Source organism: Canis lupus, chromosome 27 (assembly GCF_003254725.2).
Source record: "Canis lupus dingo isolate Sandy chromosome 27, ASM325472v2, whole genome shotgun sequence".
Classification (NCBI taxonomy): Eukaryota; Metazoa; Chordata; class Mammalia; order Carnivora; family Canidae; genus Canis; species Canis lupus.
In genome coordinates this window covers 23,298,736-23,319,611 of record NC_064269.1, presented here as the reverse complement: position 1 = coordinate 23,319,611, position 20,876 = coordinate 23,298,736, and the positions used below count along the sequence as shown (strand labels likewise).

The window sequence follows — 20,876 nt, the reverse complement described above, 5'->3', positions numbered from 1 at the left end:
TGAGGAAAGTACTGTATTATAGTTTAGAGTTCATTTTAATTTTTTTTAAAGATTTTTTTTTTATTTATTCATGAGAGGAGACACAGAGAGAGAGAGAGGCAGAGACACAGGCAGAGGGAGAAGCAGGCCCCCTCCATGGAACCTGTGAGACTACATCCCAGGACAGTGGGATCATGCCCTGAGCCAAAGGCAGATGCTCAGCTACTGAACCACCCAGGTGGCCCCAGGGTTCATTTAATTTAATTTAATTTATTTTATTTTTTAAAATATTTTATTTATTTATTCATGAGAGACACAGAGAGAGAGAGGCAGAGACACAGGCAGAGGGAGAAGCAGGTTCATGCAGGGAGTCTGACGTGGGACTCCATCCTGGATCTCCAGGATCAGGCCCTGGGCTGGAGGCGGCGCTAAACCATTGAGCCACCCGGGCTGACCCCAGGGTTCATTTTAAAAGGAAATATATTTTCTACCATTTGTTTAAAACTGGTTAGGTGGGTAGGTCAAAAAATATTAGACTGATTCCTATTCACAAAGAAAAAACTGGGACAAGGAAGCTGCTAAACAACTTATCCATTTGGAAATGACAGAGTTTGTTAGAGCCAGCATTAAAAAACAGCTCTTTTGACACATGGGCTTATGCTTTTCCTACCATATAATGCTGTTGGCAGGGTAAGTTTTAAGATTAATGGATGAAATTTATGCTTGGGTTAGGACTCAATTACTTTGAATTTTGTTTTATCATTTTTTGTTGAATAAATAAAATCATGACAAAACAAAAAGAATCACTTTCAACCTAGTAGGAATATAATAGAATAAATAACTGATACAGTTTTTCTTTGTTGTTGTTGTTTTTTTGGACCAAATAACTATCTTCAAGAGTAATACATCAAATGTGGTTCTTTTTAATATGGTTGGCATCCAATAAATGTTGATTTGGTAGAGTTTTATCTTCCTGTAGATCACAAAAAATGATCATGAGTGAAATATCTAATTCAAAACATGGCCATCAAAATTATGACATATCAAAATATTGCTCTTAAAATCAGATACATATCCTTCTGCCTTACAAATCCAAATTTAACATGCTGATCAATGGGGAAAAAAGATTGACATTTAACATGAAAACGAACCATGTCATTCTTGGGCTTGAATGGAACTTTACCACTTTTTAATTCTAAGTAAACCTACACTCAGCTTTTTCTCCTGTGATTCCTCTCCAAACTCAGCAAGTGTCATTCATTTTCTCTGCTCTCCAGCATCTTCCTCCAAGGTAAAACAGAGCAGGTACACTTGGACCATATCCATAATAGCAGCCCATGTCAGCCACCATATCTATGGTTCCTTTCTCTTCAATTTTTCCTTTATATGTGTCCCTTTATTAAAAAGAAACTAAAATAAAAGAGTATAAAAGTATGAGACATAAATTATTAATGCAGGCTAAAGTAATATGCATCTAAACTCTTGTGTTCTATTAGAGCATAGCCTGAAAAAGATTAAAAGCAAACAACAGCTTAAAAGTAAGGAGAGATGCACCCCAAAACACTATAGCTCCATATTTCCAAGCAATGACAACAATAAAAACCCCAAACAAACAAATAAACAGAAACAAAACCTGCAGGAAGACATTAGGAGGCAGAATGTAATTACCCAATTTGGAAACTGACCAGGACACTGTGGTTAAAACCCTTCCCGCTACAAATGTTCTGAGGAATCTTTAATGACTACAAATGGTTAGGACTTCATGTCCACACCTCATCTGAAAGATGATGACAACCAGCAGTTAGTCCTCCCTGACACTACCCAGGGATTGGAGTCCATTCTGACTCAGAGAATAAAGGGCCACCTACAGAATTGCAACCAACATTTGCTACCCTTGGCTGCTTTGGCTAACCAGCCTACGTGAAGCAAATTACTTAAATACCTGGAGTATCACTGCCATGTTTTAAAGAAATATATAGATATAATTATTCATCTCATAGAATTATGAATTAATGCTACGCACACTATTTTGGCAAAAAACTGTTAAATCCTACACTTTGACTAATATTGAGTAACGAATATATACCTATCAGTGAGGCATTAGACACCTATTGTTTAATCTATGTATGGTTACTATCACCCTAACTTATTTTTGTCTCATATTTTTTAAGAAACTGACTCAAATGCAGTAATTAAAATACATTACAGTAGTGCAAGTGAAATTTGGAAAGCTGCCAACATTTTCAAGAACTTATAATTTTCTTTTTCAGAGGAAAAAGTAGTTTTGACATCTTTGTACAAAACAGTCAGTAACAGTTACTTACAATTTCAGGAAAATCACTGTTTTAATCATGACCTTTCAGCTGTCCTTGATTGAAAAAAAATTGGCCACCTACAGAAATAATTCTGTTGGGCCCTCATCTCTCTACTGATTGATGGCCTCATGTGGTTCTACATGTTCACAATTATAAATAAAACTATATAAAAGTGGCAGAGCCAGCTCCCATCTAAGTGGAATAAAACAGTTCTAATCTACAATAAAGGGGACTTTCTTTAAGTGACATCTTTCCCACATACCTGTATCAAAATCAAATGGTACATTTATCTCTGATTAAATGTGCATTCTTTTGGTCACCATTCACTACAACCATTAATTTAGCATCCATTGTGTAAAAGACACCGCATTATACTCTGTTGGAGGTGATGGAATGTGGATAAAACAGTTTCTGCAATAGAGAACCTATTATCTGATGAAACATTCAACCAACTAACATAATAAATATGGACACTGTGCATGCACATGTGAAGATACCTTGCTTGCATATACATATACATAAAAATTGAATTTGGTTAAATATATTGGTATAAAAATATATATTTATACTTCAGCAACAATTTATCAATATATATTTAAACTCGTAAAAGATTATGTTACACCAGAATACTTTTCAGCAAAAATATTAGAAGTCCCTAAGTGTTAGTAAAGGAGTTTTTCAATAGAAATGAAAACAAAGACTCATCCTACTAGTTAAAGGTTTCCCACCTACTGTACAAGCAACAAAAATAGAGCTGGCATTCAGGACTCCATTAGAAGTTTATTGAAGCTCTGTGAGGTTGGAAAGCTTTTAGGAGTTCAGCATAAATCATTCAATACACTTAAAAAAAAAAAAAGACTTAAAAAGATTTTCCCTTTGTATTCAATTTCTATGAGTGATCTCCAATTTACAACCTTATGCTCGACCCAGAAATTGAATTAATCAATACAATTATCTCTTTAAAAATCTCTTTTGTCAACTATAGTAGTTCATAGAACAGAAAGGAAGATTGAGATTCCTTAGATAGTAGGCTTGACGGCAAGATTCAGCTATATTGACTGAGAGGCTGGCATGAGAAATGGGCATGGTATAAGCTCCAATATTGTTTTGGGAAATTATAAAAATTAAGGGATCCTTATCTCTGAAATAAAAACCAATTATCTAGTAGTTATAGTCTAAAATAGTTTCATGGAAAACAATACTAGAGAACTATATTATCAGATCATGAATACTGATTAAAAAACATTATCACATGCAATTCTATGCTAAAATAGTCATCTTTTTTAAAACAAGTAAATTCACATTTCTAGAAGTCACCAAATTGTTCATAATCACCAATTAAAAAAAATTCTGTCCACTTCCTGTTGTGGAAGCATTCTTAGTAATCGTCTAAGGCCATGATTTCAACATACAAGCTAAGAAGGATCTGAGACAATTATTAAGCCAATTTAGACCTAGTTAATACTTTCACATGAAATAATCTGATAATTAGGGCAAAAGTTTTTTATATTAATTATCTTTATCATACATATTTACTTGGTTCATATAATAATCTTTGGCAAATTTAACATTAAAAGGGGAAAGAGAAGAATTCAATAAATCTGCCTAATGAAAATTAAAAAACAGCAATTAAGAATGCTGTTCTAAATGATCTAAATTGCTTATCTTTCTAGTCTGTATTTGCTGATTGCCCAAATTTTCTCTTATGGAATTAAGCCAAATTTGACAAAAGTACATAGAATTGAGTTCAAAAATAAAAGTCTATAAATCCTTGCTTAAAAAGAATTCAACTAATCAACTTCCTCAGTCAATCAGAAAATATACTGATGTTAGGGATTTATTAAGAACAGAACTAAAACTCCCAAGAAATACCTGGAGTGAGTATAGTCTACCTAATTGTTTACATATTATATATATATATATAGCATTGAATAAATATTTATTTGGTTTGGCCCAAGTTTGTACTATCTGCTTTGAAGCACATGGTTCTTATGTATAGAGCTGTTGAAAATTAGTTTGTTATCAAAACAATATTACATAATAACCACATTACAATGACACGATAAAACAACATTGTACTAAATGTGTGTAAAAACAGAGTAACATTGAGGTAGCTCTGAGTTAGTCAGAATTCCTACAAATTATCATTTTATTGTAATATATTTTACTGACATGAACTCCACAGACAAGTCCTACATACATGACAGCATTTTCTTTTTTTAATGATATTCAAATATATATTTTATTATCATTTTTTAAAGACTCTTATTTTTTTTAGGATTTTATTTATTTATGAGAGACATAGAGAGAGGCAGAGACACAGGCAGAGACACAGGCAGACAGAGAAGCAGGCTCCATGCAGGAAGCCCGACACGGGACTCGATCCCAGGACCCCAGGATTACATCCTGGGCTGAAGGCAGGCTCTAAACCGCTGAGCCACCCAGGGATCCCCTTAAAGACTTTTTAAAGTAATCTCTACACCCAACATGGGACTCAAACCTACAACCCCAAAACCAGAGTCACACACTTTACCGACCGAGTCAGCCAAATGCGCCCGCAAATATATTACAAACAAAAGGCAGCATGACAGCATTTTCTAATTGGAGAAACTGAGATAGCAAAGAAGACAAAGGTTATTTTTTGTCAAAGAAAGGTCAATCAGGTAAAGAACCCACACACTGTATTTACTGTCTTCAGCCAGTGTGCTCTCACTGATTAAATGTAAATCTTTTGTTTATATTCAAGCACTAGGATACAAAGAAATAAATAAGTTAATGGACTTTTATTTAGTCCCTTGAAGTTGAAACATACTATTTCCTGCAGATACTCTTCTGATTAGCAATTTTTGTTTCACCTGGCATAAAGAGGAAAATATACAACTCAAAATGCTCTATCCTAAAGGTAAGCATTCCTATCTTAATAACCAACCATTTGTTACCTAGCATTTTGGAAGGCAGAGATGGGATTTAGTCCATTGACCTTGGAATTTGGGTGATGTTTCAGTTCTTCATTTCCAGATTAATTTAATACCTCCTTCTAGGCAGATATATGCTAAATATTTGCTTAAGAGTCTATAGAAAATATTTCCTTGAAGAGTCATAGATCTGTGTGTGTGTCTGTGTGTGTGTGTTCATAAACATAACTACAGAGGAGACCATAGACAAAGGAAAATTTATGGTTTACTTTAAATTAAAAAAAAAAATCCTATTTTGTCCAAAGCAATGTCATTCAGTTTTGTACTTGAAACTATATACAATTGCTACATGATAGGGATTCAGAATTTGGTGTCAGGTAAGGTCCTTGTCCACCCACTTCTCACATGCTTTTGGATTGTCTGCACTCTATTTACATCAACTTGCTCATCTGTAAAATGAGGATAATAGTGATATCTTTCCCTAAGGGCTACTCTGAAAATTAAATGATGTAATCCATCTAACACACATAAACCAAGGCCTAAGTGTTTAATGATTATGTATTCATTATTATTAGTCTTATTGGACTGCTTACACTGTAAGAGGACATCTTATCCATGGTTGAAAACTAGGCAAAAGTTAGCAACAGGATATGGCAGTAAGGGAACACATCTTCTACCCAAAAGGGGAACAGAAAAACTTTGGTGGGAAGAGAGAGAGAGGGGGCAATCATGACTCAAATTTAGAAAATTCTTTTCCACTTGGATAATGATCTTCAGTATATGATATACACTTCGAAACCTTCCTTTACATAAAATTTAAACATATCGTCTAGCTGTTTATCAGAATCTATTTGTGGATGTGTTTATTGTTTTGAAGAGCAACAAAAACTAATAAATTCCATGTGAGCTTACTGTGAGCCCCTCTAGAGTCTATATATTTCTATTTATCACTGAGCCCCCTGTGTAATAACACATGAAATAGTAACCTGATGTGTGAACTTTCCCCATTCCAAGTATAGTCTTTCTCATTTGGGTCACAAGGAATCAGAGGGGGAAAAAAATCTTTTGCTTTTACATATGGAAAATTACTGTTTATGTGTCACAGCAAATGATTTGAGTGTTTGAGGCTCTTTTTAATCAGGGAGAAGGTAGAGTCACAGAGGGAAGAGGCCTCAAATGCTTATGTGAGGGCCCTGCACTCCTCCTGCCACCAGGCAAGTCCAGAGTGAAGAGGCTGTGGTGAAATGGCAAACAGTGGGAATCCCTTTCTGTTTCAGCTCCAAGCAAAATGAGGACTTGTGGCTAGCTTCCCAAATGGTACTCTGGGAGTCAACAACCTTGCAGATATCCCATGACAAACTGAAGTAAGGAGAAAAGGGCACAGGGATGAATGCATAGAGGGTAATGCTCCAGAGGCTGCAATAACCTGCTTGACCCTCCCTCATATGGGAGTTAGCTCAGGGAAGGTGCTGATGGCCTGAAGGGGTCTCACTGAGGGTTGTGATAAAGGGATGTAGATGGGAGCCATAGCATGACCAGTGTGACTAAGGGTGTGACACATGCCAGCAGGGATGGATGCCCATGACTAGAGTTCACAACAAGACAAGTACAGAATTCTTTTGTTCTAGTAGAGAACAAGTGAAGACTAGAAAGCAGACATCACTTCTCATCTTTCCATTTATTCTTGAGCAGTTAAACGTATCAATAGCCATGTCCCAGAACCAAAATGTATGAGCAATTATTTCATGACCCCAAATGAAAGCATATTGCAATTTTTGGTCACAATAGCCAATTCTCTCTGAGTCATATATTGAACCCATTAAACTTCGAATCTCTGTGTTTGAAAGAATGCCTTCTAATGAAAAAAGGTGAAAGCTACTGTCCTTTACATCCAATCATATCTCTGGTAAGCCAGGGGGAGAAGTTCAAATGCATGGCTTGGAATAGAGCCCATGCCAGCAGATTGTGCTGGGTAGAAATAACACTAGTCTGTCTAGGTAAGATCAGTGCCAATGGTTCCAACTAAAATTAGAAAAAAGGAGACAGTACCTTGGCTCATGCTTATGTTGGAGACAAGACTCTAACTCCTGCTAAAGCCAAATGATGGCAATTCAATTCCTGCCTGCCAGTTGCAAATCCCTACACTACCACTGCAGTACTATCAAAAGACATTTGCAATCCAGTGCACCTAACAAGAGAAGTGATTTCTTAGATTAGTCACTTAATGGGTGAACAGCTCAAGTGCTAGCAACTCAAAGGTATGCATGCATTTATTCTGAGACAAGAAGGTATATTCCAAAACTACAGTCAGATTGTTAAGGAGAAAAAAAATTAGTAGAATCTTACTAATTTGAGGGAAACAAATATTAATTTACTAATTTTAGTTTATAGCTAAGAAAAAAATCAAAGACAAAATGACCTCATTCCCTCTACAAAACATCATCGAAAGATCCACAACACTTTTCATGCATTTCAACAAATACAATTTTGCTCTAAGCTCATACGTGTCATGAGGCACCATGCCATAATGGAATGAAAACTGAGCCAGGAATCAGGAAATCTGGGTTCTTTTTCTGGCTCTGTCACTTATTAACTGTGTAAAATGATGCAAAATTTAACCTCTCGGAGCCTTCATTCCTTGTCTACAAAATCAGTGACTTAGATAAGCATTCTCTAGCTCTTAGGTTCTGTATTACTCTCTAAATCATTACCAATTAAATGAAATTTTAAATGTTATATGGTTTTTATAATGAGTCTAAATATTAAGTCTTTCATAAATCCTGGATTTGGAAATCAAATATATGTAACAGTCAAGGGGTTCTGATTCTAATGGTAAAGAATTAATTTTTTTAATTGATCTACACTGTGATGGCAAAACACACACAGATAGGGACAATGGGGCAATATTTGTGTGTCTTAGTAGATAATATAAACTTGTGGCAATTGTCAAAGTCACATACAGACTGACATCATTTAACATATTCTCTGAAGGAAAGAGTGTACTGCTGCTGGACAGAAGAACTTCTCCAATGCCCCAGATTAATTCAGGCAGCTTAAACTTGGGGGAGACTTTCAGGTGCTGAATGCCATGGTACACCCACTACTCACCCCAAGGCTTCTGCCAAATTTAAACTGCTTTTCATTCTACGTAAGTAAGATAATTGTACGATTGCACCTATGTCTCCAGGATTTTCAAGCAATCTACAGAATTTTGTTCAAATTACCCTAATGTTCAAAATACTAATTAATGTCTCAATAAAGCAGCAGAATTTGGCTCCTCCACTGAATGGTACTCAGCCTGGGAAGCAGATCTCTAGTCTCCTTGGTTGATGCTGGAGTATCAAAGAACTACCTGCACCAAAGACAATTCATAACTCATAATGGGATCAATAGGATAATCACTTCCCTGGCTGTTAGCAACTGGAGTTCTGGTTTCATTTCTGGCACTAACTCTTGGGATCCTGGGCAAGTCCTACCACACCTCTCTGTTAAATGCTATTGATAATGATACTTCTTTAAGAGTTATATATTCCCAAGTCCCCAAAATACTTCCACTCCATATTGTGCATTAGTGCGGAAGGAAAATCTATATTTTATCTTCTTTTAAGTCACAGCCGGTTTGGGAGATCTGATAGAATCAAGTGATCTGTATCCTTGGCTCAGAAAAAAAAAATGCACCTGAATAATCTTACATATAAGAATTTCATGTAAATAAAGGGCATCCTCTGATGCTAGAAGGGGGTCATAAACTCAGGTGCACATCCTGGTAAAGAGTACAAATCCTGTCTGTACTTAGTAGCTATATGATTATGGAAACACGGAGTTTGACTTTCTTCATCTATAAAAACATAGATAACAAAATTGATCGTTCTGCCTACATCTTGTAACTACATTAAACATGAAATTTTTGAATATGAATGTATGTGAAAACTATCTACATAGATCTTTCTGCAACTCTTAAGTTCCTATTGTTCCCTTGCCCTAGTCTTAATGCTGTCACAGAGTATTAATGAGTACTACCCCCACTTCGCTGGCTCCATCAAGCTTGGGGAGATGTGAGTCACCAGACCCTGTATCTAACTTAAGAATCTGGACTCTCTGGGATCCCTGAGTGGCTCAGCGTTTGAGTGTCTGACTTAGGCTCAAGGCGGATCCCGGAGTCCCGGGATCGAATCCCACATCGGGCTCCCTGTATGGAGCCTGCTTCTCCCTCTGCCTATGTCTCTGCCTCTCTCTGTGTGTCTCTCATGAATAAATAAATAAAATCTTTTTAAAAAAGAAGAATCTGGACTCTCAGTGTCTGACTGACTGGCTGCACTGTGTACTGTGCTTGTACTTCCTTTCTAGCTTTTGTTTGCTTACTGATCTTTTCACACACATCTGCTGGCTCTGTCTTCTGTCCCTGGAAATATTTTCATAATCTGGAGTTTTATACCTACTAGAATACACTTGGTCCTTCATTGACATTAAATCTTGATCTTCACTTGAGTGCTTAAAATTATTGTCGTTGGGCTCCGTACTCGACATTTTTGCTCTCCTCCATTGGTGTGAATAATTAGAAACCATATTGCTAAGATCATTATCTCTATTTTATTGGAAAATAGACTAGCAAATGCAAAGATATCGTAAGTACCCTCAAGGCTTACACAGTGTGTGACAGAGCCAGTTAACAGAATAAGACCTAGTTCACAATGCTACATACTTATCACTCTATTACAATTTCCCTTTCTTCTTAGAGTCTAGTGATCACCCTCTTATACAGCAAACCCTTTATGATAATAAAGAAGGATGGATAATACATGCGTACATCTTACCTAAGACAAACACTTTTATTATTTTTATTTTTCAATTTAGAATTTCATTTTGAAATTATTTCATACTTACACAACATTGCTAAACCAGTAGAGTTCCCAGCTTCCTCACGTATTAACATCTTACAAAATCACAATACAATGATCAAAACCAAGAAATTAATATTAATACAATACAACTGGCTGATCTACAGACCTTATTGAAATTGGGATTGCCCCACTAATGTCCTGTCTTGGACCATGGACCAATATTTCGTTGTCATATCTTCTTAGTCTCTTTCTATTTGGCACAACTCCTCAGTTTCTCTTTGCATTTCATGACCTTGACCCTTCCTAAAAGTACTGCTGAATTACCTTATAGTATGTCCCTTAATTTGAGTTATCTGATATTTCCTCATGATAAATTCATATTATGCATTTTGGGCAAGAATGTGACAGAAACAACTTTTTGTGCCTTTCTCAGTGAATCACAGGAGTGGCACATGATGACAATACATCCCATTACTAGTGATGTTGACCTTGGTTGCTTGTTTTAGGTGGTGCTTGCCAGGTTCTTCCATTGAAAGGTTACTACTTTCCCTTTTGTAATAAGCATTTTAAAAAGACATATTTTAACACTATGTAAGTATCTTGTTTATCATCATATTTTCACCACTAATTTACTATCCAGTGGCAATTCTTGCCTGAAAAGATTATTACTGTGGTGTTTACCAGATGGTGATTTTCTAGTTCCATCATTCTTTCTATACTTATTAACTGGTATTCTGCTCTTATAAAAGAGTTTTTCTCCCCCACATTGATTTACTTATTCAGTTGTTTTTATAGTGTCACAAACTATATTAAATATAATTCAAAACTACCATTATTTTCTTCCTCATATGTCCTAGATGTGGCCATCAGGGGCTACTTCACATTGGCTCATGTGTCTTTTCAATGTGTTTTCATCACTTTTTGGTCTTTCCTTACTTTCTTGCACCACGTGATGTTCCAGTTTTTCATCATATACTCTTCCTATTCCTGTGCTAGAAACATCCATTCCTATAAAGACTATTGGTTTCTTTTATTTGAAAGTGGTATTTAGAAGCCAAAATCTAGGTACTAATTGTGCTCGTCAGTATTTATATATTATTGCTTCTAGGACTCTCAGTAGATTGAGGTAGACACACACACACAACTATTTCTTTGCTTTTATATCTGTATATCTGTGATACATGCTTTGTATATATAACACACACATACCATGAGTTCCTATTGATAGCTCAGATTCCAATTCAACACCACAGAGTTTGTTCTAGCACTCCTAATTTCTTTCAGAGGGAGAAAAATAGCCATCATTATCCACAGTTCTATGTCACATTTTTTTTAAAGATTTTATTTATCTATTCATGAGAGACATAGATAGAGAGAGAGGCAGAGGGATAGGCAGAAGGAGAAGCAGTCTCCACGCAGGGAGCCCTATGTGGGACTCGATCCTGGGACCTCAGGATCACACCCTGGGCCAAAGGGAGGTGCCCAACCACTGAGCCACCCAGGCTTCTCAGTCCTATGACACATTTAAAGCAATTTCAACAATGTTAACTCTGACCCCTACAAAAAACAGTCACTAATCTATATCATGCGAAAACAAATTTTCTAATTAGAGTACAATAGTTACTGATTTTCTTAAAATTGTAGAGTATAAAGTTCATTTGGCAAAGTTACTTAAATTAGCCCTTTCTTCCCCCTTCTCTTCATTTGCAATTCTTACAAATATAGATAAGCTTATTATATATTTGTGTTTGTTTGTTTTTCATGTGAGGCTTCTGGATCACCCTGGTTCATTTTAATCATTTGTTTATTTTTGAGTATGTGAAACATTAACACAGTTCCAAAAATCAGAGCTACACAAAAATAAACAGAGAGATAGATGGACAGATAGCATTCATATAAATATCACTCTCCTATCATCCCTTCCACCCTAGTTTCATTTTCTCAGTCCCCACTTGCTGAACCTAACCCTGTAAGTAACCAATTTCATGAGTTTCTAGTGTTTCTTTCCTAGTTTTTTGCCCCAATTAGCAAACATATATATTTTTTTCTTATTTCCCTTTCACTCTAGGTAATACACTTCTGCATTTTTTCACTTGGCAGTATAGACTGAAAAATTACTCTATCATCTATTTACTCTTTTTCTAATTGCATGGTACCACATTATATGGAGATGCCGTAGTGTATAGGTATATTCAACTACTCTCCTGTGCATAACATTTAGGTAGTTTTTAATATCCTACAATTATAAACAATATCACAATCAATAACCTCGAGCTTGTGATTTCTGTATTGTATTGTTAAAGGTGTGTCTTCATGATAATTTCCTAGAAATAGAATTGTTGGGTCAAATGATATGTATATGTAAATTTGTTAGATATTGCCTAATTCCTGTCCAAAGGATTTGTACCAACTTTTATTCCCATTAGCAATATAATATATTAACCCTTCCCCTATATCATTTTAGGATGGATGCTGAACGGTTTTTGAGTGGTTGATATATATTTACCTCTCCTCTCTGACTAGATGTTATTTAAAAATAGTGCTAAAAAAATGAAAGAAAAGGTTTACATAAATATAAAGGAAGGAGAACAGAAGGAACAAAGACCTAGAAAAATCACTCTAAAGAAATAGTTGCCTTTGATCACAACAGCTCAGGATAGAAATATATAGCTTAGCATCTTTACTTTGAAAGCTCAACAAACCAAGATTCTATGGCAATTTTTCCACAGCCAAGATTAAGCCCTGAGTCCTTTATGTCTTCAAATGCCATACCAGTATTACAACTGGCACACAGTATTACGGTTAAATATTTGTCTTACATTAGATTTTTTAGCTTTGAAGAGGAAACCATATATTGATCAACATATTTATCACACACAGTCTTCAACATATAACCTTCTTGATGAAATTTTGTTAAAATATCATCAACATTTTTAAAAAGATCATTAAAATAAAAAGAAACATTTCTTCAGTTTTTTTCTCTATGCCACATAAAATCCTACATGCTTTACATGTATTGTCTCATTTCATCCTGATAACAATCATACAAAGTTGTTTTTCTTTTTTTTAGTATTATCCTATTTTATAGATGAGAAAACAAAGACTTGAAGAAGACACATGGCTTATCTAAGTTGATATATTATGGAGAAATAAAAGCAACTTGGGATTTGAGTAGGATTTGAACTGAAGTCTGTCTCCTTCTAAAGCACATGCTGCTTACCTTTCCCCTGGATGGCAGTTGGAAATAAAATCCTTCCTGATGCCCCTCACATTACACTTATGTAGGCAAGTTTTATTCTGCCTGCTGTAAGGCCAGAGCTAATTCTGTATTAAGGATTTCAGGCCAGTGTGTCACAATCAAGAAGAAAAGGAAAGGTGGTGGTTTTAATTGTTTCCAAATAGACTCTGAAAAAGCTTTCTGAGACTTTTACCTTTTGGCAAACAAAGCTTTGGCTCCTCTGATATATGCACACATTTATTATACCCTTGTGACTGTGGTTTATGTACAAGCATCTTATTTAAAAGAGTTTTTAAAAGACTGAAATGTGATTTCCTTTCTGACAGCGAAGGAAAAATAAAAAGATGTTCTTTGCCCTCCTGTTCTAATCTGTGTTTGGAAGTCAAGTCTGCAGTTCCCAGAACTCCATCACCAGCTTGTTACATTTCCATAAATCTGTCTAAGAATACAACACTGTTCACCCAAAAAAATGTAATATAAACTGTAAAACACATGCACACGATACCTGAATCCAATTCACCCTCATTTTGTATATAAGTGAAAATAAAGCGATGCTTTAACTCTTAGAAATGACAATATCGCATTATTTAGATAAGTGCCCCCAAATCATTATTGAAATTCTGATAGCATTTGCCTTACTGGTAAAAGAAAATTACCTGTAATGCATAGTTTAAATAATTACTTTTAAACAAAAGCTTCTTTTCTGCATTGCTTATTTATCTTTTGAGACCAACTCAGCAGGGCTATGTATTTTATTAAAATTGCCTTCAGACTGCTAATGGCAGGGCGTCTGTTAGCGCAGGAAAAGTGATGGCAGTTTGACTCCTATTCCTAATATTGGGAGTTAGTCCAGACACTTAAGAGCCAGAACTCTGCTGTGCATTTGACTATGTTATCAACACTTTACTTGCTAATGATACTAGTGACAGCATTTCAATATGATGGGTCAGACTTAAATAGGAAAGCTTATAATTGTGCTTACAGAACCAAAGAAACTCCCTCTCCTCCCTTCCCTCACCCCCCAAAAAAATCTCTTTTATCAGAAGATCAGCTGGTGTTAAGCTTCATGACTGGGAATTATTTGGTAAGCTTCTGCTCAATATTTTTTTTTCCTTCTACACTTCCCACCTTGAATGGGGAGCCTCCATCAGCACCTGATATCTCCTCGTTCAGAAAATGACAACTGAAAGCCTTCCTGTGGTGCAACTGTGTGCCAACTACCCAGCAGAAGGTCACACTGATGACTCTCCTGTGGCTTTTATTTTCCCCAGGGAAATCCACAGCCAGGGCTGACTGCTTGCCAAATACACTGAGTGCCACAAGCCAGCAGTGCTAAGAACCCCCCATCCTTCTTGATGGGAAGCAGTAAGCAACTGTGCTGAACACCTGTGTCAGCTCCTGTTCCTGGGGACACCCCAGGCAAGCACTCATTGAGCATTCAGGGAGAGGGCTCCCCTCCTCTAACTGGCACTTCTGTCCAAAAACTTCTCAGTAGTCCTATGATAATAGTTATGTTTGTCAGATCTCTATAACATCAGCGTATTTAACTACCGTTAAGGAGGATGATTTAAATCATTCATGAGTTAAATATTTTACTCCACATGTCCACAGGGAATCAGCACAATGAATGTATTTCCTGGTATTGGACAAGTAAAATCAACATTCTCCCTCACTTCCTTTTATAGTTACTCCAACCCACTTGAGTAACCCAGTCTGAGTTGTGGAAGGCATGGATGCCACAGAAAGACAAGATCTAAATCAGTCTTTTTCCTGGAACTGACAGAGAATAATATGCTCAGTTCAACCAGTGAAATTCTAGTCAAGTATGGGAAGGGGAAAAAGTCAGGCAATATAAATAAAAGAATGCCTGCCACAGGTTAAGACTTAGTAAGAATATATGAATGAATGAAAGAACGAACAATTGAATGAATGGATTCCTAAACAATTTTCAATACTTCAAAAAATTGCATAATTCAGAAGTGATTACATTCTATTGAACCCATAAAGCCTGCATTTAGTATTTACTATCTGCAGATCACTCAGGCAGGGCCCATTCAGAGATTAAAAATAAATAAATTAATAAATAAATCAAAGCCTACTTCAGAACTACACAGCTTGTCAAGCAGAAGAACTACATTACAAACTTCAGAGTTTCTTGTATTTAGACTATTCCATTTGATTTTCTTCAAAATTCCACATGGCATTCAGACCCTAAGTCTTTCAAGGTATTCCCTCAGCCTGGATTGCCCTTCTTCCACTAAAGAGGAAACTTTGCTGTCAAGTTTTAATTCATATAGCTTCATCCTCAATTTTCCTGCCATGTCCCAAAATTTCTGCATGGATACTTCAATCTATCAACACTGGCATCTCAAATATATAGGTTCTCCAAACTATTTGTGTCCTTCCACTAACATAAATAAAAGTAAATAAGTAAAAATAAATACTTTTTGTTTTCTGATTTCCCACATCCATGGTTTGCATGACTTTTACTTCAGTTACTCAAGGCTTAAATTCATCCCTTATTGCTCTAGTAAGTCAAACTCTATTGATTCCATCTTTGAATTTCTGCTTGTAGCTGTCCCCAAGCATTTTTATCTTGGCCCTGACTTTCTGGATTTCTTGTTGATGATTGTATTGGTCTCCTCTCTTCCCCTTGTAAACAAACAAAAATTTTCAAGAACTGCCCAAGTCACGTTGAATAAAAGTGAAATCACAAAGTCAGAATCAAAGTCCTGTTTATAGACTTTGAATTGTAAAGGCTCTTTATGTTGTAAAGAGCTGAACATACCTTTACAGTCACTATTCCCCTTTTGTATACCTTGGGCTGCATCCAAACTTACCCAAGCCCAAAGAGACACTTCAGACACCAGGACCTTAAATATATACTAGGCAATCCTCCTCCCTTCCCTGTAACATCTCTGCTAGGAAAATCACAGGCATCCTTTAAGACCCAGCTAAAGTACTCTCTTGCATATGAAACTTTATTTTTCTTTCCTATGGACCCAGTAGAATGTTAAGTTGTAGGTCCTGTGTAGTCTTTATGACATTATATCTCACATTATAATATTTGGTGTTGGATCTTCAAACTAAATTCATTTAACGCATGATATAAGAAAAGCACTTTGGAAGATATGTTAGGGTTATAGTGGAGACCAAAACAGATTTAATCTCATCAAAAAGCAAAGAGAAAAGAGTCTTTCCAAAAAAAAAAAAAAAAAAAAAAACTGTTGCATGAACTCAAGGACCAAATAAGATAATGACTAAAAATTGTCATTTGGATTTAGTGTGATGGTGGTAACTGATAACCTCTGCAAGACTTGGCATGATAGAAGTGAAGAGGGTTGGGGAGTGGGTGGGAAGAAAGAAAACAGAGACAGGAAGTTGAAACTTCAGGGAAATATGTATAGGAAGGGAATGGTAGCTGGAGGAAGAAATAGGAAGGGAAGTTTTTGTCAATTTATTTATTTTGAGGTGGGAAACATGAGCACCTTTAACTATTAAAGCTTCCATTAAAGAAGCCAAAAATACTGGAGTGAAGAATCAGCATTTCTGAAGCTGCCAAAAGAAGTGAGGCATAACCATTGGTGGAGGAACTGGCCATTCTAGAAGGAAAACATCCTGCACCGCCTATGTCAGAAAAGGACCTGAATCATCCCAGGTTCAAGGAGACTTGTAGGTGTCTGTGTGGAGAAGTTAAGGTAGGCATGCCCTCTTCAATATATAATTCAAAGAATAATTTCTTTATTTCTCATTTAATCATAAAAAGGATTCTTATAATTCTTATAATTAAAATAAAAGAATTTAGAATAAATAAAAATTTTCAAATATATAGACACATATGTGTCTCTCTATATTTTTGTTGCATGCATATTCTGATAGCTGAATAATTGAAATCTAAGCTTAGCTATAACCTTAGTTATAGTTTTAAAATACTTTATTAATATATTGATTTAAAGGTTTGAAAATTTTATGGTAAACTATCATTTGGCAATTGGAAACTGCTGCCACAAGACTGATAACATAAGGTAACCCTTAAATTCTTTTTCTCATACCGACTTTGATTCTTTCACATGATAATCATGATAATTTTAGAAATGACTCTTCCTTCCAACTATCAATAATATCTTCTCTGATAATTTTTACCAAAATAAATATGGAGATTTTCCTGTTATTTATATGAAATAATCTTATTTTCTCATTTATATTAAACATGGTCACTTCTACTGTAGGTGACTCTTAATTCAACCAATTTTTATTTGCCATGTAGTATGTGCACACTGAGTCAACAAATGTAAAGGAACTACAGAGATAACATAAATGTTGATCACTTCTAGGCAAACACGTTAAAGACCCCAAGTCAGCCGGTAAGTTTCAAAGCTGGTTCCAGAATTTGTGCCTTCTAAATCCTACAAGTTTTTTTTTTTTAAATACTCCATTTCCCCTCATCATAAATAGTCTAACAGATCATGTGATAATTGTAATAAAACTATGACATTATATCAAGCATCTTCTCTTACAAATGGAAGATAAAATTCATAACTTGTTTGTGGACTTACACAAGGCTATGTAGTTTTGGTTGAAATTATAAATGACAAACAAATGGGAAAATCAGCATGCACAACAATCAGATGCACATAATTTTTAAATATTACATATCATGGTCATTAATGTCCCTATTATAAAACAATAAGTTATTATACACTGCCAAAGAACATGATTCAAATTCAAAAGAATTATGCAAATTAAGGACATGGAAGAGAAAAATGAGAGTTACACTATTTAACATTAGCTCCTAGAACACAATCATCAGTCAATATCCTGATCAGATAATGTTGCCCTGATTGTTGTTAATTTAAGTCTATTTTCACTCATAATTTATATTCTGTATCCAAAGAGAAATTTTTTAAATGCTTTACATACCCTGTAAGTCTGAGTGATTCTTAAAACATGTGAGCCATATGATGTCTCTTATTGGCTAAAATCCCTTTGGTGAATCCCATCTCACTCAGAATGATAGTCAAGGTCCCACTGTGATCTACTAGGCTCTCTATGATAGACACCACATCATTCTTTCCATTGTCATCTTTTACTTGTCCATTCCTTAATCTTTTCCTACTATATTGCCTTTCCTGACAATCTTTCAACATACCAAGTATAAGGAGTGTCTCTTGACCCATTTATATCTGAATGGTTCCTTTTCTCCACTTAGGTTTGTGCTTCATTTTCTCCTTAGCAGAAACACCTTCCTCAGACATAATATCTGAATAATATCTGAAATTCAGAATAATATCTGAAATAGTCTCCCATCATTCTCTATTTACTCTGTTTTATTTACTTCTTAGTATGTATCTCCATTAACATACACCATTGACTCTTGAACAACATGGGGTTGAATTGCATGAGTCCACTTATACGTGGAATTTTTACAATACAGTACTATAAATGTATTTTTCTTATGATTTTCTTAATAACATTTCCTCTCCTCTAGCTGACTTTATTATAAGAATATAATACATGTAAAAAAAAGAATATAATACATGTAACATACAAAATATGTGTTAATGGACTACTTATGGTACTGGTAAGGTTTCTAGTCAATAGTAGACTATTAGTTAAGTTTTCAAGGAGTCAAAAGTTATATGCAGATTTTCAACTGAATGAAATTTAGCACCCTAAGCCCCTACATTTTTCAAGGGTCAACTCTAAATTTTCACTTTATGTTCTCCTCCTCTAAAATTAAAGCTTCAGGAACATAAGAACTTCTGTTGCATGAATGAAAGAATGAATGAATAATCATCTTTCCATTTCATCCAGCCAAATGGGAAACTTCTCCAGAGAAACAACAGTTAAAAAAAAAAAAAAAAGGAAAGCTTAAAGTTCTCAATTTATTCAAATATCAGTACAATCCAAAGTCAAGTATTAGTATCAATTGTATTTTCCATAGATTGTAAATTGGTGGACATGGCAGATGATGATATTTTTTAAATGTGTGCACAATGTTGTGTGCAGAATTGTTTGTATTCCATAATCTCTTAGTCAGCATAATGCATTAGGCCTGCACCACGTCAAGAAACACAGATTCACCTCTGTTAGGATTTCATGTCACACTAGGTAGCAATATAGGTTTGTAAAGTATGTAGATTGGATTAGATTCTATCTCCCAAGACTATGGGATCTATGAGATGTTTGTCCCCTGCTTTTTTATTTTGCTTCCAAACATACAAAACTCAACAAGTATATTCAATTAAAGGTCAATACTTACATTTCAGCAGGATGTCAAGAAAACCTACCACTTTTGGCTTCAGTTTATTTCTTTTTAATGTTTAGTTTAATAATATTTGTCAACTCACAATGTGGAATTGTTTACCACCAGAAAACTATGAGAGTATTGCCCAAAGGAAATCTCAAAGCTGCAAGAATCAGTGGAGTTATACTTAAAAGCCCAATCACTTAAGCATATCATTCTAAATACATATTTTTGAGGGACTCTTACCTAATTTAGTTAAGAACAGAGACTTGAGCAGATGCATTGCATCAAAATATACTTGAAATTATCTCTCCTTTAAGCTGGAGACTAGTGTTCTCTCAATACATAAAAATAACAATCTGTCTGGTCTCTAATGCTAATGCTAGGAAATAACTAAATCCCTGGATTATCCAGGCAGAAGAACTTTAAGTTTAGCTCCTTTCTGAAAAAGCCTTTTTACTAGAAGAGATGTGATCAGACTGAAGTACAAAAGCATTTATCCCTCTGTGTGATGAACACTGAAAAACCCAATAGAAGTTGGTATGCAGAGGAGTTAAGTTAAATTCCAGGAGAATTGTGGAAGTGATAGGCATGACACAGAGGTAAAGGATTCCCAAGCTTCTATAAATAGCTAAACAATTGTGCTCAGAGATGTAATCACTGTTTAAGACAACTGTGAGACTTCTCTGAAGCAGGAAGTGAACATGAAACCATTAGTAACATATGGGGACACTCAGGGCAATGGACACCCCAAAGGCCAGCATGGTTCCAGCTTACTGAGGAATGTGACACATTCCACAATGGTGACAAATGTTCATAGTAGACCCTGTGACTGCTTGGATCTTTCCATTAGAAATTGCATTTTAATTAACCTTCATTTTACACATAGTAGTCAACATTCAGTAGTTAAGATTAGTATAAGCAAACAGATGGACTCTAAAGTGTCCAGAGCTTTTAGGGTGGATCCAAGCCCAGAGAATAGAACAGTAAAGAAAGGAAACAACCTTCATGACCCAAGTGTTATGACCATTACTAAATATTACTATAATCAATAATATTTTATATGTTTAAAGTTTTGTTTCTGGAAAAGTAATCAAGAAATCATCATTCAAAACAATTTATGTAAGAATAGTAGAAATCAAGGTATTTATATAACTTATTAGGTAAAAAATTTTCTTCTATTCTTGAAAATTCATTTAAATTATGTTTTAATTTTCAAATCCTAAAAAAGGATACTCAAATGCTAGACTTTTTATATGAAGGCGTTAGTCATGATTTGCAAAACTGAGAACATACCAAGTAAGCATGTCCAAGAAATAAACAAGTGGCAAGAGACTTGAG

At 35.2% G+C, this 20,876-nt stretch overlaps 1 protein-coding gene across 15 annotated transcripts in view; it reads right to left on the bottom strand.

Annotated features, from left to right (window-relative positions):
- The window catches only part of SOX5 (SRY-box transcription factor 5), a 1,002,640-nt gene that overhangs the window by 640,368 nt on the left and 341,396 nt on the right, over nucleotides 1–20,876 (bottom strand). The gene's annotated exons all lie outside the window — the stretch shown is intronic.